Source organism: Protopterus annectens, chromosome 2.part1 (assembly GCF_019279795.1).
Source record: "Protopterus annectens isolate FY-2018-M chromosome 2.part1, PAN1.0, whole genome shotgun sequence".
Taxonomy (NCBI): Eukaryota; Metazoa; Chordata; order Ceratodontiformes; family Protopteridae; genus Protopterus; species Protopterus annectens.
The window spans coordinates 971,044,840-971,062,032 of record NC_056729.1 but is presented as its reverse complement, the minus strand read 5'-3'; the positions used below and the strand labels follow the sequence as shown (position 1 = coordinate 971,062,032).

General features: G+C 42.8%; 1 protein-coding gene across 1 annotated transcript in view; it reads left to right on the top strand.

The window, feature by feature from the left end:
* Nucleotides 1–17,193, top strand: part of BOD1L1 (biorientation of chromosomes in cell division 1 like 1) — a 2,284,811-nt gene that overhangs the window by 2,124,622 nt on the left and 142,996 nt on the right. The gene's annotated exons all lie outside the window — the stretch shown is intronic.

The following is a 17,193-nucleotide window of genomic DNA, read 5'->3' as shown; positions in this document are numbered from 1 at the left end:
ATAGCCAGACAGGACAAGCTGTCTTCCCCCATCTGCCCCATTCTTTTATCCTCCCACAAAGCTTGAGCTATTAAAGTTTATAGATGTAAATGGAAAAGGTTTTGTTGTTTGGGTGCAGCAAAGTGATATTGACCCTTTTCCAGTGCCAGTACCTTAAGTTTTTGAGTTTTTAACAAAGGTGCTAGTTGTTCCAACTATTAAAGTACGACTAGCAGCCATTTCTATTTTTCACATTGGAGTAAATAATTAATCTTTATCGTCTTTCAGACTTTGTAAGGCCTTTATAAGGGCAACCTTTCTTCTTAGACCACCTTTTAAAGATCCCCAGTGGGATTTCATTTTGATTTTGCAATATTTGATCCAATGCCCCTTTGAACAGTCATCCAAGTGTGAATTACAATTTTTAATATAGAAGACTGTCCTTTTAGTGGCCATTACATCTGTTAGAAGAGTCTCAGAACTTCACTCCCTGTCTTCTAAGCCTTCTTGTTTAATTTTGCATAAGGATAGAGTGTTTGTATAAACTAACTAACCCATCATTCCTTCCTAAGATGGTGTCAGAATCCAGTATTAATCAAACATTCAACCTTCCAGTGTTCATAGACAGTTACATTTATATCTACATAGGACATCAGTTTTCAAGAAATCAGATCAATTGTATGTCTCCTTTTCTGATTCAAAATTGGGTAAACCATTTACTAAAGTGACCTCAGCCAAATGGCTAACTGATTGTATTTCCTTTGTTTACAAAAAATAAAATTGGGTTTATCTTTGCCAGAACCTCTAAAAGCTCATTCTACCCAGGTCTATGGCAACTTCAGATCTTCTTTGGATTTTATTTGTACAGCTGTAACTTGGGCTAATCCTCATACCTTTTTTACTCATTACAAATTGGATGTGGTCTATAGGGGAAAAACAGCATTTGGCTCAGCAGTGTTAAGGAACGTCCTTCCTTAGAGACCTCCCAGGATTTAGGTAGCTGGGAGTCACTGCCCGATTTCTTGTGGAATGAGTGAAAATGACAACATCAGATAAAAATAAGTTATGTACTCACCGTAGTGATCCATCTTTGTTGTTTATTTTCATTCTTCCTCCAACTCTCTACCAAGTTGACTTCTGGAAGTATTAGATGATGATGATAAAGGAGCCAATGTTCCTTTATTTGAGCTCCAGATACTGTTATCTTGTCTCTTTTTATTTGTTAAATGTTATATAGAATTGAAGTTCAGCAAACAGGATCTGAGGTATAGTAGGGGATTAGTGCATTATGGGTAAGGGAGGAGCTCGAGAGTTTCACTGTTCCACAACAAGGAAAAAGCGGCCGAGTTGGATCCGAGAGTTGGATCTGAACCCACCATTTGTTGAGGAAGAATGAAACTAGACAGCACTGATGGAATGTTATGGTAAGTACATAACTTTTTTTCTGTTTCACAAGCCAGTGTAGTACCACTGTGGCAGGATGGCACTAGTGTGAAGTGTTGTTCCAGTCTTGCTGGTAAAGGCCATATGCAAATGTTGCAGTCTAGATGTGTGGCTAATGCAGAGTGGCCATATGCATCACCCTGTAACTGTTCTCCAGATCAGTCTAGCACAGTAGAGTGATTTCAAGAGCAGCTCTACTGCTCTTTTTGGAAGGGTGATATGAAACATGTGTACACCATCTTTTGATGGCATACAGCTATTCATCTCGCTGTCAGGAATGGGACTAGTAGCACCACAGCAAGTAAGCACTGTAAAGCTGTCTGTGTGGGATGTATGTGGGAACGTGAATGCCACTGTGTGTGTGTGGGGGGGGGGGGGCAGGGACTTAATGTAAGTTGTCTGGATGTGTGTGTGTGTGGGGGGCACTTAATGTAAGGTGTGTGTGTGTGTGTGTGTGTGTGTGTGTGTGTGTGTGTGTGTGTGTGTGTGTGTGTGTGTGTGTGTGCTCATGACAGCACACACTTATTTGAAGGTGCTAGTTCAGTTACTTCTAACAGCACAGTGTTTGATTTAGAGACATGGTAATGTGCTGGTAATGACAAGTTGCTCCGCATGGCCTTTATCATGTTTGCATTCTCTCTACATTGTACTACTGGGTTTGGTGGTATTGCCGAAATATCACCAGTGGCAATATGTTTATGAATCACAGCCATTGTGTGATCTCTGTGAGTCAGTGGTTGTTTAGCTCCAGAATGATAACCATAAGATTTAGCAGTGGCTCTCAGAAATTGCTGTTTTTATCATATTCATTGTTTTAATATGTGGATATGTACTTCGAAGCAATAAAGAAAATATTTAGACACTTCTTAAATGCATGTGTTTTCTAATGCATTCAAAAGTGGGAATACTTTACTTTGGAATTTACATGAGTGATTCTGCATTCACTTTCCAAATCAGCTAGTAAAAATTGAGTTAAACCTACAAATGTAAAATAATTGTTTGTTGGTCATTTGTTCTATGTCAATGAAGCCCACAGGATAAATGTTCTGAGTTTGTTGCAATGGATCGTGAAGAGGAAAATTACATTTTTCCTACTGAAAACCAAAATCTGATAAGAAATTGGTTCTTCGGTAAGCATTAAGATTCTGTACTATAGGTCTTGAGACCTCTCATCACATAAAGCTTTCTCAGGCTGCTTAACTCCCTGTCCAAATCCCATCATGCATCTCTCTCAGATGCACTTTGGCTCTTTGTTGACATATGAATGGCTTTGTATATGACAAGTATCTCAGACTGTAGTTGGTTAACAAAAGAGTGTTTTGTATCAAACTACTGTTTTTTTTTCCACCTTCAGTCTCGTGTGTGTGTGTGTGTGTGTGTGTGTGTGTGTCTGTGTCTGTGTGTCCCCCCAATGAGGGTTGAGGAGAGGGAGACAATGAACCCTTTCTTCCTGGATGCAAAACCCTTAGTACTGAGATGTGCCACATAGAAGGACTTTCTGACCACAGTGACAATGTGATGGTCAAAACAGAGGTTGCTGTCAACCTATGTTCCCAGATCTCTTATAACACCTTCTGTGTTCAGTGGACTACCATCGATGTGGTGATTCATGGGAACCGAGTTTTTCCCAAAGGGGATGAAGGCAAATTTTTTGGCATTGAGCTTAAGGCCATGGTTCTGACACCAGTTGTTGGTCTCAGTCAGGCCTTTCTGTAAGATGTCAACATCACTTGGGGAGTTAATAATAGCTCCCAACTTGCAATCATCTGTGAACTTTGTCAGCTAGAGTCATGTTGGCCTGGACTTCTGAGAAGTAAATACCAAACAGGAGAGGACCCAGGACCAAACCCTGTGGGGCTCCACTCGTGACTGGTCAGCAGTCTGACTTGGAGTCAGCTACTTTCACATTGTGGGTTCAACCTATTAGCCAGTTTGCAACCCACCTAGTCATACAGGGGTTGATGCCTAGCTTAGTGAGTTTTTCTATGATTCCTGAGGGGGGAATGGTATCAGAGGCCGTGGCCATATCAAGGTAGGCTGGTTGAACCACCTTACCTTCATCCACAGCTCTGGTGACTGACTCAAAGAAGTTGAGCAGGCATAATCTACCCTTCACAAAACCAAACTGTGTGGGATCCAGAGTTTGAAGATTCTCTATATCCTTGTTTATTAGGTCCATGATGATGCATTCCATAGCTTTGCATATCAGACTCGTCAGGCTAATGGGGCGATAGTTCCCAGCATCTGTAGTCACTCCTCCTTTGTGGAGAGGGATGACTGTAGCAGTGCGCCACTCGGTAGGGACAAAGCCTGAGGTGAGGCTGTGATTGAACAGAGTACACAGGTGAGGTGCCAGTTCACTCTTAGTTCATGTTGAACACAGCAGGGATATTGAAGGTCCTATAGAAGCTGTATTCTTGGCCTTGGACAGTGCTGTTTTAACCTGTGCAGCAGTAATACTGGGTGCCTTGCAGTGTACTGGTATTGTGACTGGTCCTTTGTGGGAGGGGTAAAGTTGGCACTGCATCTGTTGCCCAGTATATTGGCAATATCTGTTGGCTCGGAAAAGGAGGTGCCATTGTGCAGTAGCTCAGAGCAAGTCTGGGTATTGCCGTGGAGATTCTTTACATAACTATAGAAGGCCTTGTGGTTGTCTTTACTATCTGCTGCAATTTTGTTTTCATAGCTAGCTTTAGAGGATTTGATGAGGGATCTCAACTTTTTGTTGAGGTTGCTAAGGGAGTTTTTCCAGTCTTGGGACTTCATCTTATTCCACATCAGTTTCCTCCTTCTGTTGTAGAGTTTGTTTATGGCAGGGAACCACCAGATTATCTTCCTTTTTTTGGAGTAGAGCATCTTGGTTCTGTTGGGTATGGCAAGATCCATGCATTTGTGCACGTGTTCGTACAGTGCATTGGTGTATGATTTGGCAGTCATGCAACTATTCTCCATTTGCATGGGTGCCGTGAAGTTAGCCACCTCTGTTTTTAGGAGCCCAAAGTTAGCTTTGGAGAAGTCTTTCATGGTGTTTACCTTTGTGAGGGGAGGTGGGAGGGATGTGGATTTCCAAGTTTGTGGTCAGATCTAACCAGGGAGGAGTTGACTACTGGTGTAGAGCAACTGTCACCCATGTTAGTAATGACCAGGTCAAGGATGTTGCTACCTCTAGTGGGGGTAAAAACAAGCTGGTCCAGGGCACCGGAATTAATGAATTCCAGGAAACATTGGGCAGGTGTATTGGTACATGAGTAGTTTTCCCAGTTAATGGAGGGGTAGTTGAAGTCGCCCAGTATGAGAGTGTTAGATTGGACCCTAATATTCTCTAGGGTGCTTAGGAACGTGGAGTGTGAGTCTTTGGACGTGGTTGGAGACTTATAGCAGGCTATGACCTGAATCACTGTCTGACCCAATGTTAGGTGCACCTGAAGAGTCTTAGATGCATCATGTTGGGCTACAAGTCTGGAGGTGTGCGCATCTTTTATGAATATGGAAACACCACCGCCTTTGGTCCAAGTTCTGGGGCTGAAAGGTATGGGATGAGTTGTAGCCTGGTAGTGCAGGGGTGCTTTCTGCTGCCTTGAACCAGGTCTCGTGTTATGGCGCAAATGTCGATGTTCTCCATTTTAAGGAGTGCTTCGAGCGAGTGCAATTTGAGATTTAGACTTCTAGAGTTGAGCAGCATGACCCTCCCGATTGCATTTGTTTGTAGCTGTTACGGTGGTAATTTGGTCTTTGGAACACTGCCTAAAAATGGTGCTATAGGGGTGGCAAGAGCCTTGGCCAGTGTCTGGAAGGCCAGGGGTGACAGATGCAGGCCATCTTTGGCAAAGCATCGAGGTCTGTCAAGCATGTCATCCCAGGCAGACAGATACTGGATCCCCTTAGAATGACATCAGAAACTTTGCCAGTTGTTGAAATCATTCATTTTCTGCTTGTACTGTGGTATCATTCTGGGTGATTATAGGATGCTGCTCAGGACTAGGGTCATACCTGCCTGGGCTACATAATCCAAGAGCTCCTCCATGTCTCTTTTCATGTAGTCCAGGGAAGTACATCTCAGGTCATTCACACCCACATGTACATTGACAGAGTCATATTTGTACCTGTTGTTGAGGAACCTGAGTGCATGCGTTATGTGGCAGATCCTGGCACCTGACAGGCAGCTGACTGTTACTTTCTCCTTATTCAGCATAGTGCGTGGGACATCAGAGTGCCTCACTATCGAGTCACCTATGACTAGTGTGTTGGGCATACTGTTTTGCCTTAGAAGCTTTGGTTCAGTGGCACACTGTTTAGGAGAGTTATGTGTCTCGTGATTAGTGTTATGCTGTGGTGGTCGAGTGCATTTGTGCATTGGAGGTCTCTGCTGTTTTGGTAGATTTTTATTGAGAGCCTCCACGAAGGTGGGTGTGTAGTTTGTGTTTTTATGTGAAGGCAGTGCTGATGTGTGTTCTGGATGGCTATGTATTCTATGTGGTGTGGTGCAAGTGTTGACCTTCTCCTCTTGACCAGCTATTCCGGTCGTGGCTGGAGAGTGTGTGGCTACCAATTTGGATATGTAAGTGCATCTCTCACAAGTTTGAGTGTTGGGAGGTAAGAGGAGAGAGTTGTCGGTGCACATGAGGCAGTTGCTACGTTGCTTCAGAATGCCCAAATTCACCAGGTTAATAGGAGAAAACACAGGGAACTGACCTTTAGACATGCCTGGAGGGGTGGGCATTAGTAATAAGTACTGGATCTGTTTCTTTTATAGAACGTTTAGTGCTGGTAGCACTTCTGTTTGCTACAATAACTGCTGCAAGAAGTCTGGTAAAGTGCTAGACTAATAAGCTAGTAAAGGTGCAGGAAAGGAGAGAACTAGCAGATCTAAGGGAAAAAATTGAAGAGCAGACTCTGGCACCACTCAGAAGCTGGCAAACAGTCCTGGATGCAGCAGATCTGTATCTGGACTAGACCAGTTACAGGAAAGGTGGGAAATGAGTGCAAATGCAGGCTTTTAAACCAGAAAGTTGAAAGAGATGGAAAAACTGCCCAAACGGCTAATAAACTACAATTTCTGGGCCAGAAACCACTTCTGTTGTGGTAGATAGGCTACCTAGTGCTTACCACTCCGACTGATAAGCTAGAAGGCTTCCCTCCAACACAGAAAGGCTTGGGGGCTCAAACTTACATACAGTCCTGGAAATGAGTGCAAATGCGGGCTTTTAAACCAGAAAGTTGAAAGAGATGGAAAAACTGCCCATATGGCTAATGCACTACAATTTCTGGGACAGAAACCACTCCTCTTGTGGTAGATAGGCTACCTTACTTACCACTCCTACTGATAAGCTAGAAGGTTTCCCCTCCAACACTGGCTTGGGGGCTCAGAAGCTTACAAACAGTCATGGATGCAACAAATCTGTATCTGGACTAGACTAGTTACAGGAAAGGCAGGAAACAAGCTTAGAATTGTTTGTGTGTGTAAGTATGCAGCAGACAATACAAGTGCTGTAAATATCTTAGAGTAAGCAATAACTGGTAAAAATAAGGAAAAAACTCTCCTTGTTAATAAGGAGAAATTAATCCTAGAAACTAAACAGCCTATAATTGCAAAGTACCTTGTTAAGGCAAGGGGAAAACAACTCCTGTACCTTACAAAAAAGCATCAAACCAGGCATGTCCAAGGGTCAGCTTCCAGTGATTTATCCTGTCTACCTGGTGAATCTGGGCATACTGGGGCAATGCAGCCAATTGCCTCATGTACACAGACAACCCTCTCCTCCTACCGCCCAGCAGTACAACCTGTGAGAGATGCACTTACATAGCAAAACTGGAAGCAAAGCTCTCTCCACCCAAGATTGTGTTAGTCAAGAGAAGGTTAACACCCGCACTACACCTCAAGCAAAACATAGCCCTTCTAAACCCACACCACCAACAGCCACACATAGCAACATTAAATCCACATATGTGGAGGCCCTTAACTGTAACCTGCCCAAGCAACAAGGACCTCAGAAGCTGAAAAGCCCTGAGTAGCATCCTGCCTTCCCCCAGAATGATACCACAATATAAGGACAAAAATGATTGACTTCAACAATTGGCTAAGGTTCTGTGTCATTCAAAGGGGATCCAGTATCTGTCTGCCTAGGATGACATGATCGACAGACCACGATGCTTTGCCGAGATGGTCTGCACTTGTCGCCCCTGGGATTCAGGTTACTGGCTAAGGCTCATGACACCCCTATAGTACCTTTTTTAGGCAAAGTTCAAAGGATGAAACCACCACCGTAACAGGTACAAGCGTATCAATTCTGAAGTTAATGCTACTCAATGCTAGAAGTCTAAATCTCAAAATGCAGTCTCTCGAGGCACTCCTAAAAATGGAGAACATCGATATCTGTGCAGTAACTGAGAGCTGGTTCAAGGCTCCAGAGAGCACCCCTGCAGTACCAGGCTACAACTCTTACCTCACTTTTTGGCCACCAAACCAGGACCGAAACACTAAAGGGGGAGGAGTGTCCATATTCACCAAGGATATTCACACCACCAGGCTAGTTGCCCAACACAATGCGTCTGAAATTCTCCAGGTGCAACTAAAACTGCAATCCAAATTGTAGCTTGCTACAGATCCCCCACCATGCCCCAAGATTCTCACTACACCTTTCTAAACATACTGGAAATGTTAAGATACAACCAAACACCCTAATACTGGGTGATTTCAACTACCCTGCCATTGACTGGGAAAACTACTCGTGTATCTACACCTTTGCCCACCAGTTCTTGGAATTCATAAATTCCAATACCCTGGATCAACTAATCTGTAATCCTACCAGGGGCTCCAATATCCTAGACCTGGTCATTACCAACATGGGAAATCGATGCTCCACACCTATGGTCACCCCCTCGTTGGTTAGGTCTGACCGTAAGCTAATCAACCTTAACATCCACATCCCACCCCCAGTAAGGAAACCACCGTAACAAAACTTCTCCAAAGCCAACTTCATGCTGCTCAAGTCAGAAGTGACAAACTTCATGACACCCATGCAGACGGGAACTGAAAGTTCGACTGCTGAATCTTACACTAAGGCACTGTACGAGCACGTCCACTCATGAATGAATCGTGCCATCCCAAATAGAACCAAGATGCTCTCCTCCAAAAAAAGGAAGCCAATCTGGTGGTCCCCTGCCATAAGCAAACTTTACAACAAAAAGGAAGAAACTGTTGCAGAAAAGAGGAAAATCCCAGGATGCAAAAAACTACTCCCTTACCATCCTGATAAAATTCTCCAAAGCTAGTTACGAAAATAAAATTGCCAAAGATTCTGAAGACAACCACAAGGCATTCTATAACTATGTCAAGAATCTAAATGGCAATGCTCAGATCTGCTCTGAGCTACAACAGAATGGCATTAAATATACTGATCCCAAGGATATTGCCAATATCCTGGCAGATCAATTCAGTGCCAACTTCACCCCCTATACAGCCCATCTCAATACCGGAAGATTGACTAATTCCGGTAATGGCCGCACCGGTAAAAAACGCACTCTCCCAAGCTAAGAATACAGCATCCATGGGACCAGGTGACATCCCAGGCTGTGTACTACATGAACTACAAAATTAAGTGGCACCTCACCTAAGTGTCATGTTTAATCATAGCCTCACCTCAGGCTTCATGCCCACTGAGTGGCACACAGCTACAGTTATCCCACTCCACAAGGGGGGATCCACCTTTGATCCTGGGAAATACCACCCCATCAGTCTGATGAGCCAGATCTGCAAGTCCATGGAATGTGTTATCATGGAACTTATAAACAAAGACAATGGCAAACTTCAAACACTGGACCCCACCCAGTTTGGGTTCATGAAGGGCCGATCTTGTCTCCTGAACCTGATTGATTTCTTCGAATCAGTCTCCAGAGCCGTGAGTGAGGGTAAGGCGGTCCACACAGCCTATCTGGACTTCGCCAAGGCCTTTGACACCATCCCTCACTCTGGAATCATAGATAGACTTGCTAAGCTGGGCATTAATCCCTACTTCACTCAATGGGTTGCCAACTGGCTTACTGACAGAACCCACACTGTTAAAGTAGCTGACTCCAATTCCATCTCCAGACAACTGACAAATGGAGTACCTCAGGATTCAGTCCTGGGACCGCTCTTGTTTGGCATCTACTTCTCTGAAGTACAGGCCAACACTAAGGGACTCTGACTAAGAAAGTTCACAGATGACTGCAAACTGGGAGCCATTATTGAATCCCCAAATGATGTGGATACTCTACAAAAGGGCCTTACAGAGACAGATGATTGGTGCCAGAGCCATGGGCTTATGCTCAGTGCCAGGAAATGTATAGTTATCCCCCTTTGGAAGAAAATATGTACCCGTGAATTACCACATAGGTGGCAGTACACTAAACACTGAAAGTGTGATAAGAGACTTAGGGACACAGGTGGACAGTGGACTCACCTTCAATAACCACATCACCACAACAGTCAGGAAATCCTTCTATGTTGCACACTTCATCAATAAGGGCTTTTCATTAAGAAAAAAGGAGGTCATTGTCCCACTGTACTCATCCCTCATTAGACCCATTATAGAATACAACGCCCTGTTTGGTATGTACCTCTCAAGACATCTGCAACAACTGGAAAGGCTGCAGAAATGCCTCACTAAATGAATCGCAGGCCTTAAGCAGATGCCCTACGCTGACCGCCTTAAAAAACTCCAGCTATACTCTGTCGCATATTGTCTACTCAGAGGCAATCTCTGCATAACATACAAGGCCATGTCAAACCCAGAGCTGTTGGACATGCTACACTTAAGAAAATCCCAATCCTTCAGAGCCACACGCTCCAGGGATCTAAACCTTGTCATCACAATAAACAAAACATGCTGGAAGGATAGGTTCCTGACCCAGAGACTCCCCAGTCTCTGGAATAGACTGCCCATACATGTCAAGCAGAGTGCCTCCTTGGCCCTCTTCAAAAGGAACCTTGACAATTGGATGGGAGAAAGGAAATTCACCCAGGGGTCCAGGGAAGTAAATAGTGTGGGAAGAAATAGCCAGGGAATTGCTATGGCTAGGCTTGTATAGGCCCTAGGGCCGATAGCCTAGTACCAACCTATGAACAAAATCATGTAGGACAGCCCCAAAATCTTACTAGTGACTCCTTTTTGGTCCAGACAGCACGGGGTAGTCATCACAAGTTACCTCACAGGATGGATCTTCTCATACAGGACAAGGGATCTCTTATCCATCTCCATTTGCGATGTATCTTCTCATACAGGACAAGGGATCTCTTATCTAGCTCCATTTGCCCACTGTTGAATTGACTATTTGAATGATAAAGTTTTGATTCCTTTTTGACACCAAGTTTCTGAGGATATGTTTTGTTGGAGGCCAGAAAACCTACTATGTGGCTAAATGGAAGAGATTTTTTGTCTGGTGTTTTATGCATGACCTGTATCCTTTTTCTGTGGGTATTCATGTGGACCTTTCCTAGTTTTGTGAGTTGCTAACTTCTTGTCTGACATATTCATCTGTTAAAACTCATTTGTCAGCCATTTCTGCTAGTCTTCCATTGAATCCACCTCTTGCTTCTTGTTATGAAGTAAAACAGTTTTTGAAAGGCATCTTTCATATTAGGCCCCCAAGAAAGTCTTGAGACCTTAATTTCGTTCTTGAGAAATTAACTTAGTTTCCCTTTGAGCCTGCAGTTTCGTCGTCTTTGCCACACTGTACTTGCAAAACAGTAGTATTAGTGGCTCTTACTTCTGGCAAGAGGATCTCTAAACTTGAGGCACTCGTGGCAGTCCCTCCTTTTTTGTATTTTTCACAAAGACAGGGTCTCTCCTCTTACTAACCATTCCTTTATGCTCAGGGTTGTTAATGATTTGTCTTTGAATCAAAGAATTCATCTGCCCTCTTTTTCCTCTCTCCACAAAATGCTACTGAGAGGATTCTCCACACCTTGAATATACATAGACAACTTGGGTATGATCTGAATAATTCTAAAGATGTCAAGAAAGTAGAGTAGCGTTTTGTTCATCCCAGGAAATTTGGTTTGGCTCTTTCCAAGAAAACCATATTTTCTTACTTTTGTTATTTACTTACTTTATTTATTTATTTATTTATGGCATGCAGCTTTCCTCTTCTCTTTGTGCTCATTCTACTAGGGCAGTTACCTCTTCAGGTGCTTTTTTTCAAGGTTATGGATACTAAATCTATTTTAGAATCTGCTACTTGTTCTTCTCTACACACATTTACCAAACATTACAAGTTAGATGTGATTTATAGGACCAGAGCCATCCTTCATGGGTTCTTGAAGGACCCCTCTGTGACTTCCTCCTCCCTTCCTCTCTAGTAGCTTTTGTACTCTCCCAGATGTAAAGAATACTGTAACAGTGATAAGGAAGGACATAGTACAGTTGTGTAAGAACTTACTAGAGCAGAAGGTGTCCTACTCTTCGCTGTTGTAGTATTCTGTCCTACACTCTTTCCCCCTGTTATTCTCAGTTGCCTGTGTTTTGGCCAAAGGGGTCCTTCGTACTGTCCTTAGTTCCTTTCTTCCTCGTCCTGGATGTACATTCTTTTGTTTCTCCTTGAGTTGCTCTGGTAATTCTGGGGCAATTCAGTTCTGAGGATTAGGTGCTCATATATCACATATGTACCTTATGCCTTGGATGTAGGACATACCTTTGCTTGCTGTACAGTGCCTAGAAGGTATAAAGGCTTTGGTATGCAGCCAGACATTTGGCAATCATCTGCAGAATAACCCAAATATAAAGAATACTGCATCAGTTACAGTAGGACATCTGCTGTTGTGTTACGTTCTTACTCAACTGTACTTTTTAGATTACCTTTCTCAGACTTTTGATAGGGGTCTTTGTTACTCTTTTGTAGTAGTTTATCTTATAACCATATCTACTTTCCATCAGAGCTCCAGCAGTTTATCTTTTTCTTCTCTAAAAGTTTTCAAATTATTCTTGAGAGGTAATTTTTAGATATAACCCCCCCCCCCCCGTCAAGATTTCCTTCTCTCCGTGGGATTGATATTTTGTTTTAGAAACGTTAACATTTCCTTTTTTTGTGTGTGCAGCTGATGCTGAGTTGAAGTATGTATTGTAATTGCTAATAATTCTCATTAGTAGGATTTAGGAGAGTATCTGTTACACTGCACAGATATCAACATGAAGCTCAGATTTTATGAGGACAGAGCCAAATCAGTCAGGAAAGATTATGAACTCTTTGTCTCGTTCTGTTTAAAAAGAGAGTTCTGAAGCTAATTACTTTGTCAAGTTGTCTTACTGTGACTGAATCAAGCTGTGTTACAAAAAGCCTAATAAGACACTTCTATCTCTGCCTACAGTATAGTCATTTAGAGCAAAGGCTAACTTTCAGGCATTTTTCAGAAATGCATCCTCGAATGATATTCAGTGCATTTGCTGTGCAAGCTTCACCAATTTGTTTCACAAGACACTGTAAGCTGAATGTATTCTCTAGGTCTAGGCTTCCTTTTGAGTCACAATGGTCAGTGGTATATTCCCATACTGACCACCCTGGTGAATAAGCTTTTGTCTCTGTCCTCTTGGTTAATGAGAATAAACACCTTTTTACCAGATATGAAACCTGTGTAATTATCATAACAATTGATCGGGATCAGCAGGTCCATCCTCATAAGCATAACACCCCATGTTTGATAATAAGCATGATATGGTAGATATTTTGAAATCTTGGCGATATTGCTTCACATGGTGCTCCACTTTCAAGTTGTGCTTCTGAGATCTGGAGAGGCGACTAGCTATCAAAACATTATGATAAATTGGAGAAGCTGATTGCTTTGAAGTTCAGTTTCAGTTCCGGTTGATGATGCCATCCAGATATGTTGTTATGTTAAGTACATAACTAATTTTTATTTCTCTGTTGATGCATTGTAATTCTTATCTACCATGCTTGTACAAGAGTTTGATAATGTGGCAGCAAAACCGTGCACTTCATCTCAGCCTCTAATTCACATAGGTTGGTACTAGGCTATCAGCCCTAAGGCCTATGCAAGCCTAGCCATAGCAATTCCCTGGAAATTTTTTCCCACAATATTTACTTCTCTGGGCCCCTGTCTAGCAGGGCGACTGACATGATCCCCAGGGTGAATTTCCTATCTTCCATCCAATCGTCAAGGTTCCTTTTGAAGAGGGCCAATGAGGCGCTCTGCTTGACATGTATGGGCAGTCTATTCCAGAGTATGGGGAGTCTCTGGGTCAGGAACCTATCCCTCCAGCATGTTTTGTTCATTGTGATGATAAGGTTTAGATCCCTGGAGCGTGCGGCTCTGAGGGATTGGGATTTCTTTTAAGTGGAGCATGTCCAACAGCTCGGGGTTTGACATGGCCTTGTATGTTAAGCAGAGATCGCCTCTGAGTAGACAATATGCCACAGAGTATAGTTGGAGTTTTTTTAGACGGTCAGCATATGGCATCTGCTTTAGGCCTGTGATTCTTTCAGTGAGGTATTTCTGTGGCCTTTCCAGCTGTTGCAGATGTCTTGAGGTACATACCAAATGGGGCATTATACTCTATAATGGGTCTAATGAGGGATGAGTACAGTGGGACAATGACCTCCTTTTTTCTGGATGAAAAGCCATTAGTGATGAGGTGTGCCATGTAGAAGGATTTCCTGACTGTTGTGGCGATGTGATTATCGAAAGTGAGACCACTGTCCACTTGTGTCCCTAAGTCTCTCCTCGCACTTTCGATGTTTAGTGTCCTGCCACCTATGTGGTAGTTCATGGGTACATGTTTTTTTCCAAAGGGGATAACTATACATTTCTTGGCATTAAGCTTGAGTCCATGGCTGTGGCACCAGGCATCTGTTTCTGTAAGGCCTTTTTGTAGAATATCCACATCATTTAGGGATTCAGTAATGGCTCCCAGTTTGCAGTCATCTGCAAACTTTGTTAGCCAGAGTCCCTTAGTGCTGGCCTGTACTTCAGAGAAGTAGATGCCAAACAAGAGTGGTCCCAGGACTGAACCCTGAGGTACTCCACTTGTCACTTGTCTGGAGCTGGATTTGGAGTCGGCTACTTTTACAGTCTGGGTTCTGTCAGTAAGCCTGTTGGCAACCCATCGAGTGACGTAGGGATTAATGCCCAGCTTAGTAAGTTTATCTATGATTCCAGAGTGGGGGATGGTGTTGAAGGCCTTGGCGAGGTCTAGATAGGCTGAGTGGTCCACCTTACCCGCGTCCACAGCTCTGGAGACCAATTCGAAAAAGTCAATCAGATTCAGGAGACAAGATCGGCCCTTCACAAACCCAAACTGGGTGGGGTCCAGTGTCTGGAGGTTGCCAATGTCTTTGTTTATAAGTTCTATGATAATGCGTTCCATGCCCTTGCAGATCAGGCTTGTCAGACTGATGGGATTGTAGTTCCCGGGATCCAAGGCAGATCCTCCCTTGTGGAGCGGGATAACTGTAGCTGTGCGCCACTCAGTGGGCACGAAGCCTGAGGTGAGGCTATGATTAAACATGACACTTAGGTGGTGTGCCAGTTCATTTTGTAGTTCATGTAGTACACAGCCTGGGATGTCATCTGGTCCCATGGATGCTGTATTCTTAGCTTTGGAGAGTGCTGTTTCTACCTGTGTAGCTGTGATTATCGGAATTTGGCAATCTTTTGCTATTGAGATGGGCCCTTTAGGGGGAGAGAGGGGAGTGAAGTTGGCACTAAATCGATCTGCCAGGATATTGGCAATATCCTTGGGATCAGTATATTTAATGCCATTCTGTTGTAGCTCAGAGCAGATCTGAGCATTGCCATTTAGATTCTTGACATAACTATAGAATGCCCTGTGGTTGTCTTTGGAATCTTTGGCAATTTTATTTTCATAACTAGCTTTTGAGGATTTTATGAGGGATCTCAGCTTCGTACTGAGGCTGGTGAGGGAGTTTTTTTGCATCCTGGGATTTTCCTCTTTTCTACAACAGTTTCTTCCTTCTGTTGTATAGTTTGTTTATAGCAGGGGACCACCAGATTGGCTTCCTTTTTTTGGAGAAGAGCATCTTGGTTCTATTTGGGATGGCACGATTCATGCACGAGTGGATGTGCTCGTACAGTTCCTTAGTGTAGGATTCTGCAGTTGAACTTCCAGATCCCGTCTGCGTGGGTGTTGTGAGGTTTGTCACTTCTGACTTCAGTAGCATGAAGTTGGCTTTGGAGAAGTTTTTTAAGGAGGTTTCCTTACTGGGGGGTGGAGGTGGAATGTGGATGTCAAGGGTGATTTGCTTATGGTCAGACCTGACCAATGAGGGGGTGACCACTGGTGTGGAGCATCTATCTCCCATGTTGGTAATGACCAGGTCTAGGACATTGGAGCCCCTGGTGGGATAATGAATTAGTTGATCCAGGGCATTGGAATTTATAATTGTTGAATCTTTCTGCATGGTAGATATGCAGGATTTATTTAATGTATTTATTTATTCATTTATAGTTACAATTTGTTAACCGGGTATGTTAATCATTTTTGCTGACAACCCAGGGGGTCTATATTATATGCTCGAAGAGACTTTTCTTCGAACATGTAATCATTGACACCTAAAGAGCGAACACTCTAACGGCCACATCCACAAATTTTTTTCTCGGGGGGGGGGGGGTATTCATGGGGCTGTACACAAAAAAACACAAACTTCAAAACCCTAATCAAGTGGGGGGCTTCCCCCCCACACCCATCAACATGGGGGGCTGTGCCCCTCCAAAACCCCCCAACTAAATGTACCAACTCCGAGATTGCTCTACGTTGGGGGAAAGGGCAATTCCCAATAACAGCCAACTGAATTTTTTCCCCAAGGAAAAAATTTGCGGACGTGGCCATTCGCGCTTTAGAGCATTCACTCTTTAGGTGTCGATGATTATATGTTCGAAGAAAAGTATCTTCGAGCATATAATGTAGTCCCCAACCCAGGTACATTAGTTAGAATACAAAACTCAAGTTACAGAATAAGTACGATTAAGCAGGTAATATTAAAGACAAATTGCAGAATGGCAAAGTCAAATACAATATGTATAATTCAAGTTGCAAATTAATACAAAGTAAATTAGATATTATTATGGACAAATTATACAGCTATATATATATATATATAGATATATATATATATATATATATATATATATATATATAGATATAGTTATATACACATGAGCATTTGCTCGACTAGTACATAGTGGATTGGTTTCACTATTATGATCTTGATTTTAGTCAGAGGTAGACATTGTATTGCATTAGCTGGTATATCAAAAGCAGTTAAACTTTGCCTCACTGTGTAAATGTTCATTTAGTAAGGATTTGAAAGATTGTAATGGTTGGTTATCTTAACATCATTTGGAAAAATAATACTGATAACAAGACCTAATCTGGAGAAGGCTCTTTCTTCATTTGCATTTCTCTGTTTGGGCCTAGTTAGAATGATTGTGTAATCTTGGCTCCTTCGTAGGGAGTAATTTGTTTCTCAGATTGGTGGTATTCTTTTAAGAGGGGCCAGTAACCAGTGTGGAGTATTTTATAAATGAAAGTAAGTAGAGATTAAGTTGTCCTGTTGGTGACATATAGCCATTTAACTTATTTTAATATGTCACAGTGATATTTGTTTTTGTCTGCAACGAAAGCAGAAAGGAATATTTTATTTTTAGTGGGTCTGCAATTTTGTGTATTTTGGGGCTGAATGGAAGCAGTGTAGAGAGAAGTATACTCTAGCTTTGTTAGCAGAACATTTTTGGCTATGGCTGACATGTAGTGGGTGTAA